At 45.0% G+C, this 17,721-nt stretch overlaps 1 protein-coding gene across 2 annotated transcripts in view; it reads right to left on the bottom strand.

Annotated features, from left to right (window-relative positions):
• CNIH3 (cornichon family AMPA receptor auxiliary protein 3) overlaps nt 1–17,721 on the bottom strand; it is a 111,486-nt gene that overhangs the window by 63,094 nt on the left and 30,671 nt on the right. The window lies entirely within an intron of this gene.

Consider the following 17,721-nt stretch of genomic DNA (forward strand, 5'->3'; position numbering starts at 1 on the left):
AGTAGTTTGGGGTTTGGATAAAGGCACACAAAAACCTAAAACTTCAAACCAGCACTTTCCATTTTCTCCTTCAGGAAAAAGCTGTTTACTTTTTATTTTTGTTTATTCTGGCAGAGATGCTGATTAGAAGTTAAATGAATAGAAGTCAGGCAAACGGGAGAAGAGAAAAATCAAGAAAGCAGAGTTCACAGGAATAGAAAAAACCCAGTCTCTAGCCGTCCACAGCCTGGACGATCAGCTCCTGGACAGTCAAGGCGTCACACCTTGGTCCACTGGACTTGGGTTCTCAAGGTCATTCTGGACAGAGACTCAGAGGTCCCCAGAGAGCACCGGTTTCCCCCTTTGTCTGGAGGGGAGAATGTTGGAAGTGACCTTCTCTGGTCACAGAATGAGGCGTGACCCAGGCACGGAAAGAACTAACTAGAGGTGAAGCTTCCTAACCCTGGCCACCTTGTCCCCCCGCTGTCCCCAGGGAGACTCAGGGACAGAACAAGGTGGTATTCAGACAGGAGAGTGTCCTCTCTTAGGGTGTGGACGTCTTAGGTCCTCTCCTGGGCTGCACACAAATGGACAAACCAACTCCCCCAGGAAGGCACATCTCAGGGGTCCCTGAACACTTGGCAGAATTGCTGAAGCAATGAAGCTGCCACCCCACCCTCAACAGTCCCTGTTCCTGCAGCATGGAGGTGAAAGTAAGTACCAAGTGAGGGAAAACAACACGCTTCCCTCGAAAAAGCAAGTATGCTTTTAGAGCAATCACATGTCATCCTGATTTCAATACTCCTGCGGAATTAGGGGGAAATTCTAGTACAAGTTGTATTAAACAGACACATTTCTATATCATCCCTCGCCAGATAGTTCATTATCCAGCCTATACCTGAACCCTGTAGTAACAAGAAACTCACCACTTACTGAAGATGCTCCTTCCGTCCCTGGCTACCTCTAAGTAATCATAATTTTCCTTTACTGAACTTACATATAACTCCCTAAGGTTTCCACCCACACGCTAGGCCAGGGTCAGCAAACTACAGCCTGCAGGCCAAATCTAGCCTGCCACCCATTTCTGTACAACCTATGAGCTGACAATGGTTTTTATACCTTTAAAATAGTAGGAAAAAATCAAAAGAATACTATTTTGTGGCATGTAAAAACTATATCATATTCAAATTTCAGTTTCCATCAGTAAAGTTTCATTGGAACATAGACACAATGATTCTTTTATATATGGTCTATATTCTTACACTATGATGGCAGAGCTGAGTAGCTGCACAGACACCATATGGCCAGCAAAGCCCAAAATAGTTAGTATCTCACCCGTTACAAAAAAAAAAAATTTGCCAACCCCTATTCTATTCTTTTATTTCTCCTCTAGAGTGGCAGTGTCCAATATGGTAGTCACATTTGGCTATTTTAATTTTAATTAGTTAAAATTAAATGTAAAATTGTTACTACACTTTAATTGCTCAAAATCACATCTGTCTAGTAGCTGTTCAACAGCACAGGTATAAAACATTCCCATCATCGCAGAAAGTTCTATGGTACAGCACTGCTTTAGAGGCACAGAGAATCGTTGAATCACTCTTCCACAAGAAACGCCTTTAAGCATTGCCAGTTATGGTGAATGCAGCAAATCTTTCTTCTTCAGGAGAAATCTCTCCAACCTTTACTTAGATTAACTGGCACTAAGTTACCTCATCATTCTGATTGCCCTTCACTGACATTACAGGTTGTAAATGTCTTTACTAAAACATGACTGTCAGAACTGAACACCATACTCAAGGTGAGGTCAGCTGGCTCAGAGAGTAAAAGTATCACTCCCCTCCTCTGTCCTGTAAACTATGCCTCTGTTAATGTAACCTGATAGCATTAGCCTATTGGTAGCCACATCACATTCCTGGTTTCATACCGAGCTTGCATTGCCTAAAAGCCCAGGTCTTTTTCATGTGCTTCAGTTGAACTAAGCCCACCTCATTCCAACATGCCCATTATTGGATTTGGGCACCTAAGAGCAGAAACGGACATTTATCCCTTTAAATTCCTCCCTATGGGTCTAATCTGTTGAGATATGATCTATCTCCCAACTACAAATCCTAATGAACATAACGTGCTCAACATCCACATTCACCGAGATCTAAATACAAACAGAGCAGGACCGAGGGCAGAACCCAAAGCTCGCCACTCCAAGCTCCCAGGAGGCTGACGTAAGCAATCTTTTGGCTCATTATTTACCTAATTATAAAGACAATTCATCATATTTTGATCCAGTCAATTGAAAGTAAATCTCTGGATAGCATTAGAACCCCATAACTGTTGGTGCAGCATATATAAGCTCCCCAAAGAGGCCGGGAGCTCATGGACGGAAGGAGTCAAGCCCTACGTCGTGGCCATGACTGAAGACACATTTGTGTAATTCCCGCCTCCAGCCCTGACCTGGGCCCATGTCCCTGTCTATAAGTGCCGGGACGTGGGTCTGGGCTGAAGGGAGCAAAGGCTGCCGGTGCTTAAAGCAGCAGGAGAGGAGCCACGGGGATTCCGAGTTGCTAAGTGCATCTGAGAGCAGGCAACCACTGCCCAACTCAGGTCCCAACTTGGAGGAGGGTGTGAAGAAAGGAAGGCCAGAGTGCAGCTTATGCCTCTGAGCTCCATGAGATAACGGGTACTTTGTGGCTGTTTGCTGATGATGGTGATGGCGATGTGCACCGTAAGGATAAAGGATTTCAGCATCCCTACTCCCGGTAACTACTCACTAAATGATCCTTCCATTCACTTGACAAGCATTCAGTGAGCATCTTTTACACGCAGGCACTGACTGGGCTAGCCCCTGCAGGTACAAAAATCAACAAGATACAGTTCCTGTCCTCACCAAGTTCCTGGGCTAGAAAGGAAGACAAGCATGTAAACAAATCATTCTGCTACAGTGTGATAAGTGCTATATAAACAAGACGACTATAATAATATCTAACATTTAGTGCATGCACACTATGTCCAGAACCTCCACAGTCAAAACACAGAACGGCTCGATCACCCCCCAAAATTCTCTCCTGTTGCTCCTTTGGAGCCAACCCTTCCCCCATCCCTAACCCTAACCTCACCCCCACCCCCTACCCCAACCCGGCAACCATGAACCTCTTCTCCATCCCTATAGTTTTGTCTTTTCCAGAAAGTCATTTAAGTGCCATCACGCAGTATTTTGGCTTTTGAGTCCGGTTTCATTCACTTAAGGTAATGCGTTTAAGATTCAGCCACGTTGTTGCCTGTATCATCCGTTTGTTCCTTTTTGTTGCTGAGTAGTATTCCATGACAGAGGTGAACCACAGTTTATTCATTCACCTGTTAAAGAACATGTGGGTTGTTTCCAGTTTTTTACAGTTATGAATAAAGCTGCTAGAAACATCTGCATAACAGTTTTCATCTAAATGTAAGTTTTCAATTTTCTTGAGCAAAGAGGAAATGGATCGCTGGCTCATGTGGTAAGTGTATGTTTATAAAAGAAATGGAGAAACTCTTTTCCAAAGTGGCTGTACCATTCTGTATCCCCACCAGCAACATATGAGAGTTCCAGTCACTCCACTTCCTCACCAAAACTTAGTATTGTCACTTTGGGTTTCTTTTATTTTAGCCATTTCAGTGGGTGTGTAGAGGTATCTCATTATAATTTTAATTTGCATTTCTCAATGACTAATGATATTGAGCATCTTTTCATGGGCTTAATGGCCATCTGTGTGTCTTCTTTGGTGAAGTGTGTGTTTAAATCATTTGCCTATTTTATTTTTTTTAATTTAGCTGTTTTCTTATTGATGATTTTTGAGAATTCTTTATACATTCTGGATACAAGTCCTTTGTCAGTTATGCAAATTGCAAATTTAAAAAATTTTTTAAATTGAAGAATAGTTGATTTATAATATTGTGTTAGTTTCTGGCATATAGCAAAGTGATTCAGCTGTATGTATATAGATATATTATTTTTCATATTCTTTTCCATTATGGTTTGTTACAAGATATTGAGTATAGTACAAGATATTGTGCTATACAGTAGGCCCTTGTTGTTTATCTATTTTATATATAGTCGTGTGTATCTGCTAATCCCAAACTCCTAATTTATCCCCCCCACCCCACTTTCCCCTTTGGTAACCACAAGTTTGTTTTCTATGTCTGTGAGTCTATTTCTGTTTTGTAAATAAGTTCATTTGTATCGTATGCAAACATTTTCTTCTATTCTGTGTCTTGTCTTCATTCTTAACAGGATGTTTCTCAGAGCAAAACTTTTTCATTTTAACATTTATCAGTTTATCCAATTTATCAGTTTTTCTTATATTGATCTTACTTTTAGTGTTGGATCTAAGAACTCTTTTGGATCTAAGAACTCGTAAGGCCACAGAGATTTTCTCCTAGGTTTTTCTTCTAAAACCTAGGGGTTTCTTTATGGTTTAAACTAAAAATTCGATTTCTTTAATAGATTTAGGACTATCTGTTTATTTATTTCTTATTACATGAGCTTGGAGCATTTGTGACCTTAAGGAACTGGCTAATTTCACCAAAGTTGTCAAATTTATAGGTCAAATTTATATTCAGAGCCACCCTCACTGCTTGTTTCATTTTCCCTCATAGGGTATCTCCCCTCTTGGTTTTCTTGCTAAACTTTTGAGATGGAGGCTTGAGTGAGCACAGAAAAGGCTAGAAAAGGCAGCAGCCGAACAGTGGAAACAAAGCAAGAGAAATAGTTCTTCCACAAGCTGCATAACAGAGGTTCCAGCTAATCAGGTTGTCTATGACCTTGCCTGGGGCTGGGCTGTGCAGGAGATGATGCTCAAGAGGGAGAGAAGGTCAGATGCCAGGACCTAGGTGTGTACAGAGCTGGAGGCTCCAAGAGAGGCAGAGCCAGGGGCTGGGGAGTCCACAGAGAAGTCCTGAAAGGAAGGGAGCTCCAAGCAGAGAAACACACTCGATGAGAAGCTGTTTCTGTGAACCTTGAGCCCTGACCCTGCCACCACTAGTCTTGGGCTAACTCATCCCCAAAAGTCCTGACCCAAACCCTCCAGCTGCTCCCCAGCACTCCCAGCCCCAGGATCATGAATCAACAATTCACTGTCCTTTGGAAGACTTAATATTGTTAAAATGGCCTTACTACCCAAAGCAATCTACAGATTTTATGTGATCCCTATCAAAGTACCCATGACATTTTTCACAGAACTAGAACAAATAATCCTAAAATTTATATGGAAGCACAAAAGACCCAGAATTGCCAAAGCAATCCTGGGGAAAAAGAATGAAGCAGGAGGCATAACCCTCCCAACTTCAGACAATACTACAAAGCTACAGTCATCAAAACAGCATGGTATTGGCACAAAAACAGACATATGTATCAATGGAACAGAATAGAGAGCCCAGAAATAAGTCCTCACACCTACAGTCAATTAATCTTTGACAAAGGAGGCAAGGATATACAACGGAGAGAAGACAGTCTCTTCAGCAAGTCGTGCTGGGGAAGCTGGACAGCGGCATGTAAATCAATGAAGTTAGAACACTGTCTCACACCACACACAAAAATAAACTCAAAATGGCTTAAAGACTTAAATATAAGACATGACACCATAAAATTCCTAGAAGAGAACACAGGCCAAACATTCTCTGATGTAAACCATAGCAATGTTTTCTTAGGTCAGTCTCCTAAGGCAAAAGAAATAAAAGCAAAAAAACAAACAAACAAAAAAGAGAGATAGAGAAAGAGACTTAATCAAATCAAACTTATAAGCTTTTTCACAGCAAAGGAAACCATAAACCAAACGAAAAGACAAGCTACAGAATGGGAGAAATATTTGCAAGTGATATGACTGACAAGGGATTAATCTCCAAATTATACAAAGAACTGATATAGCTCAATATCAAAAACAAAAATCAAAAACTGGGCAGGAGACCTAAATAGACATTCCTCCAAAGAAGACATACAGATGGCAAATAAGCACATGAAAAGATGCTCAACATCACTAATACTAGAGAAATGCAAATCAAAACTAAAATGAGGTATTACCTCACACCAGTCAGAATGGCCATCATTAGAAAGTCTACAAATAATAAATGCTGGAGAGGGTGTGGAGAAAAGATGACCCTCCTACACTGCTGGTGGGAATGTAAACTGGTGCAGCTACTATGGAAAACAGTATGGAGTTTCCTTAAAAAAATAAAAATAGGGGCTTCCCTGGTGGTGCAGTGGTTGAGAGTCTGCCTGCCAATGCAGGGGACACGGGTTCGTGCCCCGGTCCGGGAAGATCCCACATGCCATGGAGCAGCTAGGTCCATGAGCCATGGCCACCGAGCCTGCGCGTCCAGAGCCTGTGCTCCACAATGGGAGAGGCCACAACAGTGAGAGGCCCGTGTACCGCAAAAAAATAAAAATAAAAAAATAAAAATAGAGCTACCATACAATCCAGCAATCCCACTCATATGCATATATCTGGAAAAGTTGAAAACTCAAATTTGAAAAGATGCATGGGCCCCAGTGTTCATGGCACCACTATTTACAGTAGCCAAGACATAGAAGCAACCTAACTGTCCATTGACAGATGAATAGATAAAGAAGATGTGGTATATATATATATATATATATATATATAATGGAATATTACTCAGCCTTAAAAAAGAATGAAATAATGTCATTTGCAGCAACATAGATGGAACTAGAGATTATCATACTAAGTGAAGTAAGTCAGACAGAGAAAGACAAATATCATATGACATCACTTATATGTGGAATCTAAAAGAATGATACAAATGGGCTTTTATACAAAACTGAAATAGACTCACAGACATAGAAACAAATTTATGGTTACTAAAGGGGAAAGGGGGGAGGATAAACTAGGAGCTTGGGATTAACAGATACGCACTACTATATATAAAATAGATAAACAACAAGGACCTACTGTTTAGCACAGGGAACTATATTCAATATCTTGTAATAATCTATAATGGAAGAGAATCTAAAAAGGTATATATATAAAACTGAATCACCTTGCTGTATACCAGAAACTAACACAACATTGTAAACCAACTATACTTCAATAAAAATTCACTGGTTAAATGAAGGCCCTGTGAGGGGCCTCACCAGGAATTAGAGACCCTCCTGTGCAATGTCAGCTGGGTGTGGGTCAGCCCCAACTCTAGACAGCCTCCATCCCATCGGGCCTCATCCCGAGGTGGGGAGCAGCCTGGACCCACTTCAAGAGGCAGGGAATTACAGAAATCCTCTACAAAGCATCTCAAGAAGGCTTCTTTCTTTAGGCCCACAGCGTTTATAATTAGGAGATTAAAAGTCACCTTGCTTGTCTGAAACAGTTATTCTGCTAAAAATAACTATGCTCTACTATGAAAAAACCTTCCTGGAAGAGTAAAAATGAGAGAAAATTCAACCTCCATTAGCTAATAAGTCCCCAGGGCTGCCCCATCACAGAGTTTAGCATTCGGAGAAGCCTCTTTTGTCTGGAACATTCTCTCCCCTGTGTTCGTTCCACAGTGTCCCCTGGTTTCTGAAAGATCTACACCGGTTGAAGCCTCACAATCTTGGATGTGTATCACATTATCTCACTGAAACATTCCATCTGCACAAGGACTCCGTGCACTGGATGTCCCCCTAGTGTACAGTTCGGGAAACCAAGCCCCAGGCAGAGCATTTGAATGAAGTACAGGCCATGGCACAGTGGGCGAGTAACAGCCCACACCAGGAACCGGGTTTCTGGATCCTGATCAGCTGATGCTCCATGTAGCACAGTGCGTTGTCTCTCTGTGACTTGAAATCGTTAAAAGAAAGTGCTGAGTTATTAAAGATGCCCAAAAGACTCTTTCCTAGGCACCCACCATGTCCCTGGTGCTGTTCTTGGCTCTGGAATACAGCGGTGAGCCAGACGATAAGGTCCCTGTGCTTACAGACAGGGGCAGGGGACAGAATCAATAAATAAACAAGAAAAATATCTTAAAATGATAGGCTGCCTGAAGAAAGTATAATACAACAGGGTGATATGAAGACCTAGAATTGGAGGGTGGTCAAGGAAGGCTTCTTGGAGGAGGTGCCGTTTCAGGTGAGAGGCTGAATGACCAGGAGCCAGACATGGAAATTTCCAGAAGGAAGTTACTAGGGCCTGCAGAGGCCCTAGTGGGAAACAAGGTCGGCAGGGATGAGGTGCCGAAAGGCCACGGCAGCTGAAGCGCAGTGACAGAAAGAGACACTGGGAGGGGATGAGGCCAAGAGCAGGACTGGTCAAGAATCCCAAGAATCCCACCTGGTGTGGGACTCATCTAACTGGCTCCGCGAAGCAGACCTGTGAGCTGAGACCCCGCTCAGCCCAACTGCTCTGTTGGTGATACAGCCTCTACGTTACTCACAGAACTGAGTGCGTTTGCTGCTTGTGGTCTCACAATCCAACAAAGGGGTGTGACCAAGGGGGACGATGATGAGACAGGTCAGTGTGTGTGAAAGCAGTGTCAGGTATGCACACTGAGGAGGTGCATACCTGACACTTTTTTGGGGGGGGTAAATTGTAATTTTTAATTGGAAAACAAATATACAACTTGGAATGGATTTGCGGCAAATTGTGCCATAAGCAGATTTTCTTTAAGTGGCTAAAACAAAGTTTAAAAAGCAAGTAACAATAAAAGAAAATGTTCTGGTACAGGACCAGCAGTACAAAAAAATAGTGTACGAGTACCTGGATAAAACACCCGTTTTGCAATAGTGCAGCTTTTAAGTGCATATTGTTGACTGTCCATAGTCCACGCAGAGTTACATCCCATAGGTGGTGGGATGACGGTCTTTGGGTCCTTTCTGCAAGGCCGCTAATTCACCCAAAAGAAAAGTCAGTGGTCAGAGGCAGTATGAGAAAAGACCAGGAATCCTGGCTAGTCAGACCCAGGAAGCCAGAGAATGATCTGGGGCTAACCCACCCCGGAGAGCAATGGGACACTGGGGAAAGCTGTCCAAAGTCTTCTAACGAGAGGACACATGGGGCCTGAGCCCCCCAGAATTTCCGCCTCCCGATCCATCGATCAACAGGGACAGCTCTGTCACCCAGCTGTGCATTCAGACTCCTAGCAGTAGGGCCACCTGGGCAGAACTTCTTGATTTCTCCACGTTATAAGTTGAATAGTGTCCCCCCCCCACCAAAGTCACCTAAAACCTCAGAATGTGGCCTTATTTGGAAATAGGGTCTCTACAGACACAATCAGTTAAAATGAGATCATACTAGACTAGAGGCCCCAAATCCAGCATCCTTATAAGACACAGAAAAGGACACACAGAAATGGGGAGTGATGCAACTACAAACCAAGGAGCACTGAGAGTTGTCAGGGGCCACCAGAAGCTGGAAGACACAGGGAAGGATCTCCCCTAGAGCCGTCAGAGGGAGTAGGGCCCTGCCTTGACTTCACACTTCCAGCTTCCAGAATATGAGAGAATTAATTCCAATTAAGTCACCTAGTTTGCGGTAATTAGTTAAGGCAACCCTGGGAAACGTATAGAGTCCACTCTCAAAATAGCTGAAACCGTTGCTGCTGTGACCTAAGATGTTATCAGGAAAAAATGGATTTTGGTGCCACCAAAATTATACAAAGAGCTGATATAGCTCAATATCAAAAGAAAAAAAAATAGGGGCTTCCCTGGTGGCGCAGTGGTTGGGGGTCTGCCTGCCGATGCAGGGGACGCGGGTTCGTGCCCCGGTCCGGGAGGATCCCATGTGCCGCGGGGCGGCTGGGCCCGTGGGCCATGGCCGCTGGGCCTGCGAGTCCGGAGCCTGTGCTCCGCGGTGGGAGGGGCCCCAGCAGTGGGGGGCTCGCGTACCACACACACAAAAAAATGTTAGTTAGTGAAAGTTAGTGAAAGAAACAGACAGGAGCGTTTCCGACCCACAATAAATACTTCCCCGGGGAAGCAGGCTTTTATACTCACTACAAGCCTTCCTCTAAGTTCCCTAAAGCCACACTAAGAATAGACTTCTAATTTAGAAAGAAGTCAGTTTTTTACTTCCTCTCCGTGTCTTGTCCCAACAAGAGCAATTCCTTCAAACCACTGCCCAAGCCTTGGGGCCGTTTTTGAGAGTCAGGAGCTCCACCAGATGGGAGAGAGACGGGGCACGGGAACAGCTTTATTGGCTGTAACACACGTGGCTTAGGTTTAGTGTCGCTTTTATGTCTGACGCTGGAGCAGCTGAAGAGTCCTAAAGGTTCTGTCCACGGATTCTAAACTGCTACAGGCAACTGTTTGCTAAGCCACACCTGAACCCCCCAGAAGAAAGCAGCACGGACTCCACACTCATGGGTACCACGCACGCAGGCCCCATGTCCCCTTCCCTCACCGTCACAGGGGGAGCCACCGTTGGCTCCATGCCTCCCTGCCTCACGACAGGTGCTTCCTCTGTAGAGGGAAGAGCCCTGCACCCGGAGGAGGGCTCGGTGGGGTCTTTACCCTGCAGGGACTAGCTGTGTAACCTTGGGCTCGTCTTGTCACTTTTCCAGGCTGTGGTTTCCTTATCCACAAAATGGAAATAATAACTCTCCCTACGTCAACTGGTTGCCATGTGAAATGAGGTGCCAGAGACCACAGTGTCAGAGCAGGAGAAATAAAGACGGTGTCGGATGAGGAATGAACGGCCATTATATAAAAGGCTCCACATGGCAGAATGGTTAGCATGTGCCTGTGAGTCAGAAACTCTCAGTTCAAATCCAGACTCCACCTCATCTATCTGAGTGACTGCGGGCAAACTGTTTAACCTCTCCAACCTCAGCGTCCTCAGATACAAAGAGGACACAGTAAGGGTTCCTACCTCCTACTGTGGCTGTGAGGATCAAACGAAATAATGTCCATAAAGCACTGGGCGCAATGCCTAGTGCATAGCAACAATACATAGTAATGACTACTTGTATCGCTGTAGTTGTTACCACCGTACAGATGTTTGGGCCCCACCTCCCTGATTTTGAGCCCAGTCATTAGCTTCACACAGTCTGGATCCAGGAGAACCCAGGCACTTTAGGGAAGGAGGATGTAGGTAGGAGCCAAGGGCAGAGCTGCTCTGACGACACGCGTGGGCGAGAAAGCGCTAGGGCCCATCCTGTCACGGGTGGGAGACTGAGCACTGGGATGCTGGGAAGGAGGCTGGGATCAGCAGGTGAGCTGGGAAAGGAGGCATCAGCTGCCCCCAGACTAGCCCCCAGACCCGAATGATGAGTACAAATTTGGGAACACAGGACACGGCTTATTTGCCATTGCCTGTGCCAGAATTTGCAGACACAGGTGGTTCTGATACTGCTTCCCTGGTCCCCGTCTAGTTAACAGAAAACAAAGAACCCCCCAGAGCCAGGCACATCTGGGATGGGAAGCAAGAGAGCAGGAGACCAGGCAGGCCCAGCCGACTTTCTCCTGCCGACACTCAGCAGGGCAGTCCCCAGCTCCAGCCAGCAGCCATCCCGGTCAGGGTGAAATCCAGAGGGCAGGAGGAGATGAGAAGGCCCTCCACCTTCTGCTGACTTGTGGTGAGCAAGGCAGCCCCTCTCAGGAACACATGCAGTGAGGCAGGGGTGGGAGTGTCATAGGGAAGAACAAATCTAACTCCATATTGGATCTGATTCTTCTACTTTAACCTTTGTATTCTATTGCTTTTTCTGCAAGAATATTGCCTATAGCCTGAAATATACAGGAGAGCTCATTCTCAAGGCTCTGAATTTTAAAGGTATAACACTTTTCCACTCACAGAGAGATAAAAAGTTGCAGAACAGAGAATAACATTTGTCTTTTTTTCTTTTTTTTTTTTGCGGTACATGGGCCTCTCACTGTTGTGGTCTCTCCCATTGCGGAGCACAGGCTCCGGACGCGCAGGCTCAGCAGCCATGGCTCACGGGCCCAGACGCTCCGCGGCATGTGGGATCTTCCCGGACCGGGGCACAAACCCGTGTCCCCTGCATCGGCAGGCGGACTCTCAACCACTGCGCCACCAGGGAAGCCCTAACTTGTCTTGGAGGTTTACAGGACCGTCACGACCTACAGACACCTATAGGGACAGCTGCAAGAACAAAGGATTCTGACACCAAGAAGTCTGCACCAACCAACAACTTCTGGTATAAAAGAAGCCTGAATTCTAACGTGGGTAAGATGGTTCTTTGGGACACTAGTCCACCATCTTCTCAGTCGGCTGGCTTTCCAAATAAAGTCACTATTCCTTGTCCCGACAATTCGCCTCTCGACTTATTGACCTGTCTTGCAGTGAGCAGTACGAGCTTGGACGAGGGTGGACTCGCTGACAGGAGGAGGGCAGCAGCAGGCAGCATTCTGGGGTCTTCCCGGTCCCACTCAATCAGGTCCCAGCCGTCTGCTTCTCCCAGCCCCCAGCTCAGCCAGCACCCGCAGCACCACAGCCCACCCCATGAAGCAAGTCGCAAACCACAGAGTGTTCTAAGCAACTAGTACCAGCCCCAGTTCCCCCCTCCTCCTACCAAGTTTGTGTTTGCGCTGCCATCCTTGGTTCTCAGACGTGAGATTTCAGGAGGAATGTCTGGCTTGAAGGGTTCGGGGACCCTCCAGAAACCCTTTGGGGTCTTGGACATCAGCTTCTCCCACAGGGGTCTTGGAATTGCTCCTCTTGATGGTTCCAGCGTCTTCTGCTCCTTGGGGCAAGCAAATGCCTCCTCCAGCCCCCAGGCCTGGAGCACTCCACAGCCAGCGGGTCCAAGCTCTGGGGGGAGTGCACACCCAAGGGTGAGTGTGAACATGCATCAGTGAGGTCCCCACACCCCAAAGAATCTCCCAGGAAGAGCCATCATTAGTCATTCTTAAAAAATACTTACTAGGACCTACCATTTGCCAGGCACTGTGGTAAGAACTACAGATACTACAAAAAGAAAGGCAGACAGGCACTGGGCTCTACCAGGGACCAAGGCTCTCTCCTTGCCCAGGCTCCTCTGAGCCCTCTTCTCAACTAGGCTTCAGCCCTGGGCTCCATGTCCATCCTTGCAGAGTCTAGTTTTAGCAAGAATCCTGCTAAGTTGGTTTGGAGAGAATTCCCACTCTTGATATCTGATCATCCTGGGCTGTCTTCAGCATGAATCCTATTAGGTCAGTGTAGTAAAAGTCCCCCCACCCTTGATATCACCTCTTACTGATCTTCCATCACCAACCCCTTCACCCTGCTCCTTGGCTACAAATCCCTGTTGTCCTTGTATTCAGAATTAAGCCCAATCTCTCTCCCCTATTGCAATAGCCCTGAATAAAGTCTTCCTTACCACTTTAACAAGTGACAGAACAATTTTTTTTTTAACGCCAACTTCTATTTATTCTCTTGTGTTAACTCTGAAAAAGCAACAGCCTCTGGGAGCAGCAGCCTATTAAGCAAGACATTGATTTTTCCAAATGTGAGTGTTAACTCTTTAATCAAATTGAAGGTGGAATGTGTATAAAGGGAGGCAGAACTCCAAGCTCTGGGCCAGAACTTAAGTTTTTTTAAAGTTGTTGGCAGTGAGTTGCTTCTGTTGGTTTGAGATCCTCAGGAGCAGAGGGTGACTTAACTGTACTCCTTGGTTCATGACACATTATCACCATGGCTCTGAGAAAGGCCCTCTCTTACTTTATTTACTCATCTATTCATTTCCTTTTCTCCCATTAGCCCTTTCCCTCCATCATAGGTGACTATTGGTTTATGTTTAATGTGCATCTTTCTCTTTGTTGTATTCTTCCAAAACGTGCGTGTTTGTGTGCATATATTTTTTAAATAAACTTATTTATTTATTTATTTATTTATTTACTTATTTATTTGGCTGCATTGGGTCTTCATTGCTGCACGTGGGCTTTCTCTAGTTGCGGTGAGTGAGGGCTACTCTTCGTTGTGGTGCACGAGCTTCTCATTGCGGTGGCTTCTCTCTCTCTCGTTGTGGAGCACAGGCTCTAGGCACACGAGCTCAGTAGTTGTGGCTCGTGGGCTCAGTAGTTGTGGCTCACGGGCTCTGGAGCGCAGGCTTAGTAGTTGTGGCACATGGGCTTGCTCCGTGGCATGTGGGATCTTCCCGGACCAGGGCTTGAACCCACGTCCCCTGAATTGGCAGGCAGGTTCTTAACCACTGCGCCACCAGGGAAGTCCAATGTGTGCATATATTTTTATCAATAATTTACCTAACTGTATTTCATTCTCTTTCTTACCTTTTGCACTCAGCAGCGTAGCTACAGGGCTCCATAGGTGTAGCCACTACGGTTTGCCTACCAATGCTCCCAGTGAGAGACACTGATTTGACCTTTGCACATCAAATAATGCTCCAAAATCCCCGTGCATGTTCCCTTAAGGATTGATCTGGCAATTTTATGGGGATTTATACCTAGGAGTGGAATTGCTGGGCCATGTGGTTTATGTTTTTTTCTAAATTGAACTAACTACTCCCCTACTACCCTCCTAAGTGGCTGTACTCCCCCAGCAGTGCTGAGGGCTCTGCATCCCACATCCCAGCCAACACTTGGCAGCATCCAGCTTTCCAGCTTTTGAAGTCTAATAGGTTTTAAGGTTTGATCTTTCTGTTGTTTTAACTTGCATTTCTCCAGAAAGAGCCTCTCTCCATATAATGGAGAGCCTTTTAGATTTCTTTTTCTGTAAATTGCCGCCTTAGCTGCTTGGCCCATTTTTCTATGTGGTTGCTGCCATTTTTCTTTTTGATTTGCACTTGTTGCTGGTATGTTGTAGATGTGAATCCTCTTTCAGTTTTAGACATTTTGAATACTTTTTCTCATCTGTCACCTGTTAATTAACTGTGGTATCCTTCATTGAGTGGAAATCCATTTCTTATGTTTTACATTTTTAATAGTTTTTTTTAAGAAGTCCTTCCTTGCCCCTAAGACAGAAAGATAGAAGCTTATGTTATTTTCCGTTTTCTTTATGAGATTATAGAACCCTAGTTAGTCCTTTCCTGTCCTCCAACACCAGTGACTTGGCTATGGTGAGTCAACTCAAGGGATCAGAATTATTTCAGTCACTGACTATTTAATGAGCACCTACTATGAGAGGCATTGGGCTTGGAGCTGCAGACAGAAGACAGGACATGGTCCTTGGACTCAATGACAGGAGTGGAGTAAGAACATGTGAAGTGACAGGAGATGAGAGGAGTCAGGAAAGGGCAACCCTAAGTTGAAGGAATGAAATTTCCACTTGCAAACTGCCTGGAAGAGACTTGTCTCAGTAGGCATATGTAAATCATATGCAGGTCAGATGAAAATGACTATGCAAATATTTGTATATCCCAAGAATAGCCCAGAGAGGAACATCCTTGGGGCTTTTGAATTCCTTTCCCAGTCTAATGTAAATTGGTACAGCCCGCTATGGAGAACAGTATGGAGATTCCTTAAAAAACTAAAAATAGGGGCTTCCCTGGTGGCGCAGTGGTTGAGAGTCCGCCTGCTGATGCAGGGGACACGGGTTCGTGCCCCGGTCCAGGAAGATCCCACATGCTGTGGAGCGACTAGGCCCACGAGCCATAGCCACTGAGCCTGCGCGTCCGGAGCCTATGCTCCACAACGGGAGAGGCCACAACAGTGAGAGGCCCGCGTACCGCAGCAAAAAAAAAAAAAACTAACTAAAAATAGGGCTTCCCTTGTGGTGCAGTGGTTAAGAATCTGCCTGCCAATGCAGGGGGCACAGGTTCGAGCCCTGGTCCGGGGAGATCCCACATGCCACGGAGCAACTAAGCCCGTGTACCACAACTACTGAGCCTGCGCTCTAGAGCCTGTGCGCCACAACTACTGAGCCCGTGTGCCACAACTACTAAAGCCCACACGTCTAGAGCCCGTGCTCCGCAACAAGAGAAGCCACTGCAATGAGAAGCTCGCGTACCACAACAAAGAGTAGCCCCCACTCGCTGCAACTAGAGGAAGCCCGCACACAACAATGAAGACCCAACACGAGCAAAAATTTAAAAAAAACAACAACAAAAAACTTTGTCAAAAAAAAAACACAACAGCTAAAAATAGAGCCACCATATGATCCTGCAATCCCACTCCTGGGCACATATCCAGAGAAAACCATAATTTGAAAAGATATATGCACCCCAATGTTCATTGTAGCACTATTTACAATAGCTAAGACATGGAAGCAACCTAAATGTCCATTGACAGATGAATGGATAAAGAAGATGTGCTGTATATATATACAATGGAATATGACTCAGCCATAAAAAAGGAATGAAATATTGCCATTTGCAGCAATATGGATGGACCTAGAGATTATCATACTAAGTGAAGTAAGTCAAAGACAAATACCATATGATATTGCTTATATGTGGAATCTTAAAAAAAAAAAAGATACAAATGAACTTATTTACAAAACAGAAATAGACCCACAGACGCAGAAAACAAACTTATGGTTACCAAAGGGGAAAGGAGGCGGAAGGGATAAATTGGGATTAACATATACACACCACTATATATAAAATAGATAACCAACAAGAATCTACTGTATAGCACGGGGAACTATACTCAATATTTTGTAATACCTATAAGGGAAAAGAATTTGAAAAAGAATATATATATATATATATATACACACACACATATATATGTATATATTGATATATAACTGAATCACTTTGCTATACACCTGAAACTAACACAACATTCTAAATCAACTATACTTCAATTAAAAAAAAAAAACGAATTCTTTTCCCAATCTAGAAGGATTTGTACCAGGACTAGAATGTAAGGCTTTACATTCAAGGCCTCAAATCCAAATGCGGAATCAATCACTAAGAAAAAATGGATCAAATGCTCTCAACTCAGCCTCCATGGTGCACCTAATGGGCAGACTCCTTCCTTGTAAAGCCATTTTCTGGGAGTCATTTCCTCCAAACCCACACACGCCCACGAATGAGTTTGGTGAAGGAAGGCTGAGCCATAACTCTCTGTGGAAACCTACATGGGCTGCTATGCCATTTCTGGTAGCAAATGCCCGCTGGAATGATCTCCTGCCAAGAGACTCTCCCACCACCAGGGGAATACCTAAACAATTTGTTTATTAAGGTTTTTAAAGGAGCACCATCTGCTTTGAGAAGCCTTAAGAGCCAGGCACTATAACTTTAATACTTGAAATACTTCAATGGAAGAACAGCAACTACAGTATCAAGTGAGAATGAAACCAAAATGCCCAGGTCATGCTCCTGCTGGTACTCCTTCCAGAGCAGGGGAGAAAGCGGGATGGATAACTTCACAGCAAGGGTGTGTCAATACCCCACCTCCCTACCCTCGCTACCTGCACGCTTATATAAGGTAAACAGCCTGGGCTCACGGAAAGGGCACTTTCCTGCACGGGAGTCAGGAACTTGAGTTTGGGTCCTGGCTTTGCTCTTGACTGTGTGATGTTGGGCAATCTCTTTGCCCTCTTGTGCCTCAGTTTCCTTGTGTGCCAAATCAGCACATGGGGGCAGATCAGCATTTCTGAACATGGGACAGGAATGGTAAGCATTTCAGCTTTCTTAGGGAAGTTGTCAAAACACAAGGGGGCACGGGCCCTGCCCTGGATCTGTTAAATCAAAACTGGAGGACAGCATTGCCAGGGCCAGTGGAGACCTACCTGAGCATTGCTCCAGCTCTAATGTGCTGTGTGAGACTTGGAGAGTGTTATCACGTCACATCACCTGCAGCACCCTTCAGACAATAAAAGCCCAGCACATTAGCCTTCTCAGGAACTACAGACACAGTCCTCAGGTTTATCACTAAGCCTT

This window comes from Mesoplodon densirostris, chromosome 2 (assembly GCF_025265405.1).
Source record: "Mesoplodon densirostris isolate mMesDen1 chromosome 2, mMesDen1 primary haplotype, whole genome shotgun sequence".
NCBI classification, from domain to species: Eukaryota; Metazoa; Chordata; class Mammalia; order Artiodactyla; family Ziphiidae; genus Mesoplodon; species Mesoplodon densirostris.